Raw genomic sequence first — 14,276 nt, forward strand, 5'->3', positions numbered from 1 at the left:
AATTAGGGAGGCAGAAAAAGTCTTAATTGTTGCAGCCATGTTTGATTTTTCTTACCTCTCCTCATTAAATTTGCTGCATGCATTCTTTGACTTTCTTGCCTCTTCTCATTTAATTTGCTGCATGCCTTCTTTGACATTCTTTGGTGCAGGGAATTATGGACATTCTGATACATATTTGTGCTCTATATGCAGGAGGAACAAAGTCCAAAGTTTCCCTCATAGCCCTTGGATCAAAAGCAAATCAATGGCTGAGATAATTCCGCCGGGTTCACTGGACCTCCGAGTAATGATTTGGTCATATCTCCCTGTAGGAATAAGATATTGATTTGATTCCAAATCCTACAGAAACTAGACTCAAAATCCTTTTTATCCATATAAGGTACGTCTTCTAACGCAATCGGAGCTATCCAGGGGAGCCCGTCGAAGTTGGACTACGAATCTTGACAGCATTTTCATTCTTGCATTGATTGGGCTTTTAAGTGCAAATCTTCTCTTTCCTTGTGGAACTAGGATTGCTTTCCTTCTCCAACATGGATTTGTATTTCCTAATAAGAATAAGTATGTTAAAAACAAAGAAATTTGAAAGGATGAATCCTACTCGAACAAGGAATCATATCTCAACAAGGTTTATTAACACTTAGCACGATTTCATCATCAATTCACTCATAATTGATATAAGCTCTACCTAGACACTTATTCTTACAAAAGAAACTAAAACATACTAAATAAGAGGTAACAAAGAGTAAGAATATGGCATAATCACATTAAGAATGTCACACTTTGTGCTCCTATCACATGTAGAAAATTCTACCACCACCACAAGAGAGATGCATCACGCATCCTACCACCTTCACCAAAGCTCACCGTCGGAAAAGAAGTTACAGCTACCTGCTTCAAGTCACAGGACAGGTAAAGAAAATATTTATCTCCCGATAGTGGAACATGAAAATTAGGTGGAATTACAGTGCAAAATAAACACAACCACAACTGAGATATACCATACCCCTTGGTTCATGCATACCTCAAATGTATGACACATGGTCCCACACAACGCCCCAGTGGTATCATCTATAGTATTGATTTTTCCCACAGTCGTAATAACAATAAATTCAGTAAACAATTCAACAACTGAATCCTGATATTGGGTCCACCATCTCCTCCAGACTAACCCAAGATTGTTGCCGCACTACCACTCTAACAGTTGTTTCTTTACTTTTATCATGACTCTCATGGCCAACGCATTCGGCCAAAATAACTCCTATGCAAACAGCAATATAATTGATCACTCTCTTATCGTAAGATTTATCCCTTGTTGAACACTTGAGTCAACATCTCCTTATCCAACAATAATAATTTGATGCATAGAGGGAAAAAGAGCATCTAAGTCTCGAATACTAACACCACTTGCACTTGAAAAGAAAATCTGATTCTCAACCATTTCTTTACCGGTTGGAAGGTGCTTGTCACGAAAAATTCGTCAAAACACCACTAAGCTAACGTCATCTCATACCTTACCTTCAATAGAGTTACTTCACCGCCATTGCGTCTCATTTGGACATGTGGCATTGTGAAGTTCCAATCCCCAACACCAAAATAATTTAATCCTGAAAGATCAACGTTCTCATTTAAATGCTCATCTAGCAAATAATTAATTCATATTGTCACATTGAGATTTCTCCATCACCTTATATTTCTTGCTCACCCAAGAACAATGCGTAACATCAATTGTCTATAGCCGAACCAAAACAAGTTTGGAATGTCACGTCGACAAAATGTGAATCTCAATTCAATAATTGTATTACCACTTTATGGACGTATCATACGCCCTACCACTCTGTTACCAATAGCGTTAGAGATGCTAGTCACGAAAATTTTCGTTAACCACCTCCAACCTATGGTCTACACATCTCTTACCTGAACATAATATCTCAACCTTGTTAGGCTTCAACTTAGATTAGTTGCATAACTAAAATCTAGTCCTCAACATTTAAACACTGAACATCCCTCAATATAGGGTCAACGCTCTCTATCAAGACTCATTGATAGTTCTCTGCCCTGATAGGAAACTATATACTCAAACCTGTTAGCATTCCAGTATCTGGATCGCATGTCAAACTCAGAGAGTATTGTAGCCTCTCTAAGCTGATCGCACCAGTCATTAAGTCTTTGAATTCATTTGCCCCATCCATACGGCGTCTTCGTTATAGGGGCTATAACACAGTATCTCCTGAAACGTCTCGCTTTACTCTGATATCACAACGATGTATGTGATAGCTACTTCAGATCCACATACTCAACATATGCCATGACTCAAGCTCTCATGGCATTATTCGCCTCGAGTCAAAGATACGAAACTCTGGTTTCCTGGGTCTACGAATGAACCCACCATGTCAAAACAATCAATCACCGTGTACTGCGTACTCAACCAATCAATTCCTATGATCACATCATAGGTATGATCCGGAATCACGATCAGATAAACAGAGAACTCTCCACTTCCAATCACAATAGGACAAGCCTTTCATTGTCTCCAATTCGAGGAACACTCCAAATGCGAAGTGACACATAAAGAGTTTCTCATAGATGTAGAAGTCAATCATAACATCTCCTCTACCTAACTATCACTAATAAGTGTCGATATCATCTTCTTCTCTTCCTCAGGGTACTCAATCATCTCAAAGTAGATTATGATGCCCTCGATCCAGTGGTCCACTACCATATGATCTAAGCCTTTATGAAATAAGACGTTGACAGACGATTAAAGTCCTTGATCAACTTAACACACGACTATCGTCATCTCTAAGGACAGCAGCAGGGTCAACTTGTTCTGCCCGTGGAGCAGCCTCCTCGTAAAGGTTCTCCACATTGCGGACTCGGCCTGCAACCATACCTCGGCCGCGACCTCTCGTCCGTCCTCGGCCCTGTTCACTGCCCTTTTTCCAAATTCATCACCATTCAACAATTAACACTCAGTCATACATGTGAAGTCTCGAATTCGACAAAATAGATCCAACCAATATCAATCATGAAATTTCAGAAGAAGGTGAATCATCGGAGTATCGTCACAATACTCTCTACAAGACCAAACCATAAGTTATGGCTCCTAACACTCTCGCGTACCCGACAACATATCAATACCGAGGAGCATGTGATGGGTTCCCGCCTGCAGTCGGATCATCGCTCCCGGATGATATTGATAATCGCCAAAAACACACTTAGGCTCTGATACCAACTGTAACGACCCCAAAATTTATCGTTAAACACCAAACAATCTCAACGAATCGAAATCATTTAAAATGCCACAGCGGATCATCTCTGAGTTCAAAATACAACTCAGTCAAACCGATTATTACAACCCAAATTATAATTCAATATTATAACAATGGAATTGCGTAATCCTCACAACAAACTCACAAGATAGTCACACAAAATCCTCACACCACCTGGAGATAAATAACTTCAACTCCACTCAGCGGTACGTCAATTCCCACTAATCCACACCTGCAGAGTTATCCACTACACCATCGAATTGGTGCACCGGGATCGTAAACACAAACCCGGTAAGCTTTACAGCTCGTATGAGTAAAATGAAAATATATAACTCGCATATCAATATATACGAAAATCCAGAAATCAAACAAATATAAATGCACTCATGAGTCAATGGACGGCCCATCTGGTCGTCCCAAAGAAATATGAAATAAAACGCTCATGAGAAATTAAGTAACCCTTCTGGTTACCCAAATGCATTTATATTACGGGTACCAAGAACGCTGGTACAAATCTGTTACCCCTCTCGTAATACACCGCCGATATTGGATAGCCACCCGCTACCCAACATCCAAAACAATTTGAGTACCCATCAGCAGATAACCACGCGTTACCTCACATGCAGTACTAAGGCAGACGGACTAGAGCTCTAACTGTATCGTAACTTTCGCCCGGCCAAAGGCTAGGTTCCGACTTGCCAAACACGTACAATAATCTCACATCATATTGTACCAATCACGTCCGAAGACAAATCAACATTTTAACAATCTCAATGTTAAAAATCACGTACAATAATCTCACATCATATTGTACCAAAAATCATGTCCGAAGACAAATCAACATTTTAACAATCTCAATGTTAAAATCACGTACAATAATCTCACATCATATTGTACCAAAAATCATGTCCGAAGACAAATCAACATTTTAACAAACTCAATGTTAAAATCACGTACAATAATCTCATATCATATTGTACAAATCAAAATCACATGCTCGATATTTAAATCTCGTCATCTAAATGACATAAATCACGATAAAATCATAATAGTATATTATATAGCAAACTATATATATATATATGTACATATTTACCATTTATACAATATATATATATAATCCATTATATCGTATACATGTTATATTTCATAAACACGTCCGAAGACAAAACTCGTCCGAAGACAAAACATTTTAACAAACTCATGTTAAAACCACGTACAATAATCACACCTCATATTGTACAAAAATTACAATACATGCTCAACATTTAATTCTCGTCATTCGAAATGACCAATTCCAATGAATTCATAACAGTATATAATATAGCAAACTATATATATATGTACTTATTACCATTTATACGATATATACGTAATCCACTATATTGTATACGTGTTGTAATTCAATATTAAAAACTCTTGCAAAAATCTTGGAATCACCGCAAGGGTAGATTCGTAAATAAGTGAGATTTTACTCACATTCTTTCCTGCGTGCAACTTCCACGACCCTGAAAGTAATTTCCTCACTCGTTTCGCCAGTCACCTAATAACACGATAAATGCTTAGAAAATGATACTTAAAATATCAGGTGACGAGTTCAGCACAGCTAAATGTTGTTCATAAAACATTGTTCACGGAACACTGTTCATGTTTACTAATCACTGTTTTTACTAAACCACTGTTCACAGTTACTGTTTTACCAAAATACTGTTCATAGTACTGTTTTGCCACGCCACTGTTCACATTTACTGTTACAAATCACTATTCACAGTACTGTTGCAGATCACTATTCACAGTTACTGTTACAGATCACTATTCATGCGGAGTTACTATTTACAGTTACTATTCATTCGGCGTTATTGTTCACCGACCGCCACCAATCATCACCAAATTTCACCACCACAACCTAAACAACATTTCCAACAACTTCCTAGTTGACACCAAGGTCTAAATCCGAGTCTAAACAGTCCAAACAACGAAGAACATGAAATCGGCACTATTCACAAACCCTAGAAAATTGAAATTTTGATTCGGGTACTTACACTTCGATTTGGCTTGATTCCTTTTGTGGGAATGTTGCTGGGACTGAGACAAGCAAAACCCCCCAAGAATCTCGAGTTATGGTGGCCGGAGGAGGCGGCGCCGCCACAACAGTAACTTCCGGCGGTTGCTACACCGTGTGTGGTTGTCGCCGGAGTGCAAGGCGTAGCCCAAAAGATGGAGCTCGTCGAGCCCGTCAGTTTGATAGGTGGCACGACACGAGGCGACGTCGGAGGTGGAGAAATCGGCCGGAGAAGGTTTTTGGGTCGGGTGAATAGTACCCGAGCTGATTTTTAGAAGACACTTAAATGGTTAGAGTATATAGATCAATTTAAATAAAAACAAGTAGAATAGTTCATAACATTCTGGAATTCATACATGTTAACTAGAATTATATTACACGTAAAAGTTTAAACATGCATTAATTAGTACTCAATCATTTTCTTCATAATCCTCATCGGCGTCCTCATCCTCATCTTCATCCTCATCTTCATTTTCATCTTCATCATTAATGAAGTGTTCTTCTGTGCGGGAAATGTACGGTAGAGGATCGAAATCAAACTCTATAGGAACGTATTTAGACGCTTGAAAGTGTATCTCGCTGTTGATGCAAATGTTGTTTGTGACAGGAATGGTTGAGGTAGATGGCTCTTGATATGTTTCAATAGCCATATTATCAATATCTTGCTCTCGAGATACATGTTGCAGTAGGTTACACACTCGTGTGAAATGTACGCAGTTGTAATGGAACCTTCTGGGTTCACTCGATTTATGACATAACCTTTATAATCCCCAAGTTGTTTTAAAACAAAAAACATAGTTAGAAAGTTATACACTGTATATAATTAAAAATATGATATGGTAAACATACACATATATTTTACCTTTCTATGGGAAACATCCAGGTATAGTATACTGGGCCAGTAAGCAGAACTTGGACGGGAAGGTGGACCATGAGGTGAACCATGATATCAAAAAAGGCAGGGGGAAAAATCCTCTCTAATTTGCAAAGGATGTATACAATCTCTTCTTTCAATTTTAAGAGATCTGAATTCTTCACTTCTCTAGTGCATAACTTTTGCCACCAGCTGGACAAGGCTACTAATGGCTCTACTACATTAGAATGCAGATACGGTCTAATTACCACTAAAAGAAGTCGTTGCATTAAAACATGACTGTCATGAGTCTTCAACCCACTTATCTTTTGTTCCTCCACCTTAACACATCGCGCTATATTTGCTGCATACCCTTGAGGATATTTAACATCATGAAACCACTTGAAAACACAATGTTTTAAAGACGGCTTCACCTCGTAAGGTGCAATAGGCATTTCCACTTTTATCCTCATCTTTTTTAACCACAAGTGTTCACGCAAGCCCATCTTTTCCAAATCCACCCGAGCTTTGATATTATTCTATGTCTTATCTTTAAGATCCGGAGTTGTTCCCACAACGCTGTCGCTTACATTCTTCTCTATGTGCATGACATCTAAGCTGTTTCTATGTATCGATTTTGACCAGTAAGGCAATTCAAAGAATATACTCTTATGCTGCCAACACGCAAGATGCTTTGGGCGTTTTGTTTTATTTTATTTTAGGATTACCGCTAAGCGGTCCGAAATCGAAAGAATTCATCTTGTCCAAAACTTCATCTCCAGACCACTTTCGGGGCTCTGTATCCCACTCTTCAGTGCCATCGAATGCAGACGCATCAAACCGCCATTCGTGATCAACTGGAAGCCATCTTCGGTGACGCATGTAACACACCTTACCAGCATGCCAGCTAGAATTAACATTGTCCAAGAAGACAGGACAAGCCTTGTACCCGCGTGGTTTGAGAAGACAACATCTCGTAAGCAGGAAAATCACAGATAGTCCACGTAATTGCTGCTCTCATTATGAAAGAAGACTGACTATGCCTGTCAAAAGTTGCCTTTCCATTATTCCATAGATCTTTCAGCTCATCAATCAATGGTCTGAAATACACATCTATACACTTTCTCGGGGACTTGGGACCTGAGATCAATAAAGTCAGTATATTGAATTCCTTCTTCATACACATCCAAGGAGGCAAATTGTATGGCACAACAATAACTGACCAAGTACTATGAGTAGAGCTCATGTTTCCCCAAAGATTGAACCCGTCTGTGCTGAGTCTGAGCCTTACATTTCGAACATCTGCTACAAAATCAGGAAACTGTCTATCAAAATGTTTCCAAGCCTCACCATCAGAAGGGTGTTTGAGAACATCATCATCATCATCATCCCTGCCCTCCATGCCATCTCATCGCATATGTAGTGTGCGAGGCCATGTATAAACGTTGTAGCCTAGGTGTCAATGGGAAATAACGAAGCACCTTCACATGGACCTTTTTCCTTTGATACGGAGACGATGGTTTCCATCGAGATTCATTGCACACCGGACATTCATCATAATCTTTATAATTTCCCTAAAAAAATTCACAGTTATATTTGCATGCGTCTATTTCCACATACTCGAGGCCGATGCCGTCAAGAATCTTTTTTATCTTATAATAACTGTCAGAAAGTAAGTTTTCTGGGGGCAACAAACGTTTAATATACTGACAATTTTCATCATAACTGACATTCGACCATTTATGCCTCACTTTGAATTGCATTTGTGACATCACGACACTCTAAACAGTCTCTGAACAACCAGGATACAATGGGGTTTGCGCTTGCGTGAGCAACCTCTTATACTTATCAAAATCACTAGTGTCAATGGGTACATTAAATTCCTCAGCTTGATCATATCTCGAAGCATATGGAAAATTATCAACTAGCATGTTCATAGTGGGGTCCATAGAAAGGTCGCCAATACCACTAGATGTCCCAGCTTGATGATTGTAACTTGCTCGGAATTCAACTGGGGTAGGATAAGTAGCTACTTCACCATGGTCTGTCCATGTTGTATAACTCTGCCACATACCATAATGTGACAAGTGCTGATACATAACTGAATCAGTTACATACTCGTTGCAGCAACACATTCTACACAGACACTTGTACCATTCAGCTCTATTACCCTGGTTTCTTGCATAGTTCACAAAATTATACATTCCCATTATATAAAGGGGGTCCTCCCTCCCTAGCAGCATCCAACTTTTATCCATGTTATTTGTATGCTGCCATACTAAAAACTAAATAATAAGCACAAAAAATGTACATATGCGTTTCTCTATCACCTTATGCCTCCGGTTAGGGTCTTAACCTCATTCAGGAAAAAATGACTTTGTTTCACAGTTTGTAGTTGTATTTTCGTTCTTGTTCGTGAGAAAATTTCGACAGCATCTCCCTACAATTCCTCAAGTGCACAAATATTTATACCTAATATGCACTCGAGGAACAATAGCGGGAGACCGTGCCAAATATATCCCACTTTCGAAAATGAAAACACTAGAACTACAAACTATGAAACAAAGTCCTCTTTTCCCAAACTGTCCAAAAATATGACAATTCAAGAATCATGTATGATTCCGGAATCATACATAATTCCCAAACGAGATTTCTAAGGCTAACTATCGAGAATGAAAGAATTATGTATTATTTCATACATCATACTACTAAACACAACATTATCAAACGATTATGTATATAATTAACACAAATACAAATTAGCAACATACAATACAACAACAAGTGAACTGTCGGAATTCATCACTGGAAAAATAATTGAAAATATATTGAAATTATAGAGAAGAATATCTTATACCAAGTTAGAATCTAGTGGGTGGACCAAATTAAGTATTTTATCATGCAAATGACAAACAATATGAATCAATGACAAGAATCATTCACACAAAAAATTATAGGGAAAACATGAGAGAATGGTTAAAATGAGAGATTAAGTGATCATACTAAGCAATAAGCTAATGGGCAGAGGCCGTGGAGCAAGAGAAAGCTTTAGAAGACCATTGTAGGCCACTTCCATAGCAGAAAATGGAAATCGCCGCCTCCATTTGACAAGCAACTTCTGAGGTTTTTTTCTCGTCTGTTTTAGATCTGGGTTTAAAGTTGATGTTATATATGGGGTTTACTTAAGAGATAGAATAATTCATCTCTTCGAACCCATAATTCGCCTCTTAAAGAAACTTAGGTGACGACAAATTTCCGTCGTGTATGAGAATCACTTAAGTGACCAACACATAACGACGAAGACGTTTAGCCGTATAATTACGCAGTTAAGCGACAAATATATCACTGTTGTCGCTAGGTGCATTTCTAAAGGGACGAACCAAGCCTAAGTTATATTTCATCGCCTAAGAAGCACTTAAGAGGCGAAATTGTTTTAACAAGCTTTCAGTTCGCCGCTTAAGACCGGTTTTCCACTAGTAGCACTCGCGCGTGCAAATTCGTATTTCCATTAAATGCGTGTGATTTTCTTTTAATCATAGATTCATTAGAAATTCAACCTCTAGCTGTTCTATTACCCTAACTTTGCTGCAAAAGTCGTATCTTCTAGTACCTGGGAGACCAAACAAAACCAATTTACTGATCAATCTTAATCTATAGAATGTCATGTGATTATATGGAGTATGGACACAGTCTACTCTTAACAACAACAACAAAAATTCGGTAGCATCTCAATCAAAATCAAAACTAATTCACTACCAATCCAAATTCTTCTATTAGCCTCATTCACCAAAGCACAAAGGAATTCTCATAAACAAAGTTCCCTACTTGTGTACCCAAACGAAGACCCCCATTTCTAGCCCTTCCAGTAAAACTGTACACGCCCCAAAACATCCTACTAAACATGGAAAAGACTAACAATGGTGATATGGACTTGAGCAATCGGCCAATCGCTCTTACCATAGCATGAATAATACAACTCTCCCCTTTTCTTTTGATTTTGCTATGCTCCTATTTGGTTTTCTATTCTGTATGAACTACAAATTGGGATAGGGGAAGAGGGGTGTGTACTGATTTGGAACTATCTGCACTCATATATAGGGGTGGGCACGGGACGGGATGGGACGGGACGAGGCTCATCCCACGTCCCGTCCCGTCCCACTTTTTTGAATCGGGACGGGATCGGGACGGGACGAGAGTTTTTAAGAATGCATCCCATTCGGGATTAATCCCGGTTGGGACGGGACGAGACAAATCCCACCTTCTTATGAAGTTAAATAAAAACCTATATTTTTATTTTTTTCAAAACAAAGTAACATTCAATAATGAAATTTTAACAAAAAAATGCATATTATGTTCAAAATATTATAATTTACCATTATTATTTGAGTTGATATAATTTTAGAGTTATTAAGAACATAAATTAGTTTCATTTTGATACAAATATATAAGAATTTTTAAGTTTTCATTAAAGGTGGGACGGGATGAGACGAAGCGGGATATAAATTATTCGTCCCACGTCCCATCCCACTATTATGAAGCGGGACGGGATCGGGACGGGACGAACGTTTTTAGACCTCCGTCCCGTCCCTATGAATTTCGGGATGGGATCGGGACGGGATCGAGATTTCCATTTTTTATGCCCACCCCTACTCATATATGCTCCCACATCTCAACTCTCAAGAATCCATTTGTGTGTGGTGGTGGGCTTCAACAGTTTTTCTCTCATTTGTTGACACCAAATGAGGGTTTCTAATTATAGTAGTGGAGAAGTGGGGATGGAGATTATAAAAAATTGATTAAAATGGTTTTGTTTTTTCGGTGTTACTTATATGATCGATGTGAGTCAAGCCAAACCCTGTCGATTTTCAATTCTGTTTCAAAATGGCAATTGGCCAACGTTTTACCTGCTCGAAGAAGAGAATAAGCAAAGGGATCGTCAAAAGTATTGCCCGGCAAGCAATGGCGGATCCAACCCAATGCTTGCCTGGGCTAGAGCCCATGCAACAATTTCCACCTCAATTTTTTTGATATATTAGTGCTAACAAAAAAAGAAATATATATTAATTTATTTATAGGGCCCTTCCACTAAGGGATCCGTTTTTTGGTAGTTTTAAGGGATAGCTTATTAATTAATTTTTTTTATCACATTTCACATCTCCACCGTTCAACTTTTAGGGTCTAACGTGTAGATCACCTATGTAAAATTTCAGTTAAAATAATGATCGCTAAGATATCAAATTTTGTGAAAGCAATGGACGCGCCAAATATGTCAAACTTGAACCGTTCATACTTATAAGTTTAAATCTTTTTTTGAATGCCTTAAAGACCTCCAATTTTACTGAAATCTTACAGAGGTAATCTACACATTAGACTCTAAAAGTTGAACGGTGGGGATGTTGAAATATAATCAAGAAGTTGGTCAAGTGACATATCCTTTTTTTGAACCCAAAAAGGGATCCCTCATTAGAAGGGTCCTATATATATATATGTATAAAATTGAATTTTTAGTACGTATTTCTCCTACATGACGGTATTGTTTTTGTCAAATCTCATAAAAAATCTTCAAGTATAACTCTTCTATATTCTTGCTACACTATATATTGAATATGAAATTGCAAGTATGAGTTATTAAGTTTCAATCTAATTAATTTGAGAAAAAAAATTGTTGGAATAATTTAATTTATCATTGATTTTCATAATATTCTTGTACATTCATTGACATTTATCTAATACTATTAATAACCTAAAAAACTTTGTCAATTAAAACTAGGGCTGTAAGTAAGCTCGAGCCGCTCGTGTTCGGCTCAATTTTAGCCTGTTCTGCTCAAACTCGTAAAGATAAATGAGCTAAGCTTGAGCTAAATATTAAGCCCGACCTTGAAAATGAGCCGAACTTGAACAACAACTATTTGACTCGTTCGACTCGTTTATCTAGCGAGTTAGCTCGAGCTCGTTAAAAGCTCGGCTCGTTTATTAAACTTGACTTAATAACTTTTATAATATATATCTATATATATAGTATAATTTTGATATGATAAATAATATTAAAAATGTATTATCAATAATAAATAAATGAAACCCTAATCTTATTGTGCACTATATAAGTAGTGTTTACTAGGAGCCATAATTCGATAAGTTCCATAAATCTTTCACCACCCCAAATGGCCAAACCCTACAGAAACAAACAACTCCCATCGTTAATTCGTTATGGAGCCACAAGCATGTACTATACTATTCCCCTCTTTCTCAATTAAAATGGATTTTATATGATGCTATGACATCAAATTTTGAATTTTATTTTGAATTTCTTGATTTTAAAATATTAATTTTTAAATGATTCAAGCCGGCCCGAGCCTAACTCAAGCTTTTTCAAGCCGAGCCGAGCTTGAACATGAAGAAAAAAAATCAAATTTTAACCCGGCTCGAGCTCGATCAAATAGAAACGAGCCAAACATGAACAACTCAGTACTCGGCTCGGCTCAGCCCATTTACACCCCTAATTAAAACGCCTGCGAAATTACATTAACACTCTTTCAGCATATGTTATTTGAAAATTATATAATTCAGAGACAAGAATGTAAAAACTAAAATCAGAATCAGAAAATAAATTACACTACTAGCAAAAACTGGTCTCACACTGATTTTACTCACACTGACCACTATAAATCAGTGGCATATACCAATTCACACTGACATCCGTATGAGATAAATTCATATGAGCTCATCAGAGATTTATACCTTACAATAACCACCAAAATCAGTGTCTATAAAAATACACATTGACATCCGTGTGAAATACCGATTTCACACACATATTTTAGTGAGTATTAATTATTAGCTTATTTTTAAATTTTTTTATTATATCTATATTGTGGCCACTGTTGTCAGTGTCTGATATAACACACACAAATTTTCATTACACACGGATTTCCGTGTGCAATATAGTTTATTTTCTACAGAAATTTGTGAGTAATACTGATTCAAAGTTAAACAAGTCATGTACTGATAAATCCACGAACCCCCACCTCGATCTCTTCAATCTCACTCTCCCAGATCCCTCTCCTCCACAACCAAAGCCTCTTTCTTCTACCCCAAACCCTTCTCCTCAAAATTCTCCGCTCCAATTCCGATCTCCGCTTTGGTCCAGTACCGTCTCGGCGAGTCTTCTGCATCCCTGATGAACATCTCACCAGAAAGATACCATCTTTATTGAATTTAATCTTACCCATTTGATAATTTGGTGTTATGTCTCAGTTGGGTGAATACCCAATTGGAGTGGGGTCTGGAGATGGAATGAGGGGTGAGCTTGTTGAGTTCAGAAGCCTGAAGCTACTGATGAATTTCAGATCTTAGTGAACCATCGCCAATCTGTCACCGCGGTTTTTCTCTCTGACGATGACTTGAGGGGTTTCTCAGCATCTAAGGACGGCACAATTTTTCATTGGGATGTAGATAGTGGGAAAAAGGAGAAGTATCAGTGGCCCAGTGACAAAGTGTTAAAGTCCCATGGGTCAAGGATCCACTAGGTCGAGCTACAAAGCATAGTAAACAAATGTTAGCACTTGCAATTAGCTCTGATGGTCGGTATTTAGCGAGTGGAGGATTGGATCGCCATATTCATGTGTGGGATACTCGTATCAGACAACATGTTCAGGTATTTATAATTGATCATTTGTCTGGTGGTTGTAGAATACAAATAAAAATATCAAGATTCTTATGAGGTTTTGGAGTGTTAATGTACCATGATCAATAAGTTTGAGCAATGAAGGTGGCCTAATAGGATGAGGACATTTCCTTGACAGTGAAATCTGTATCAATGGTTCATATGCATCATGCCTCAATCTACATGGTTTTCTTATCTAATTATCACAAAACAAAAACAAAACATATTTTTTGGTTTATTTCCAACATAAAGTGCATGTCTATATCTAGTTATTGATTTGTGCTCTTTGTATATACAAGACAACACTAGAATGTGTATCGTCAACCATAAAACGTATTGATTTAACTGTTGGTAAGCAATGATTTCTCTAAGCTGAATCTATTAAGGGATCATATGCTGGGTTGTATTCCATTGTTACATGTACTTCAT

Source organism: Argentina anserina, chromosome 4 (genome assembly GCF_933775445.1).
Source record: "Argentina anserina chromosome 4, drPotAnse1.1, whole genome shotgun sequence".
In the NCBI taxonomy this organism is placed as follows: Eukaryota; Viridiplantae; Streptophyta; class Magnoliopsida; order Rosales; family Rosaceae; genus Argentina; species Argentina anserina.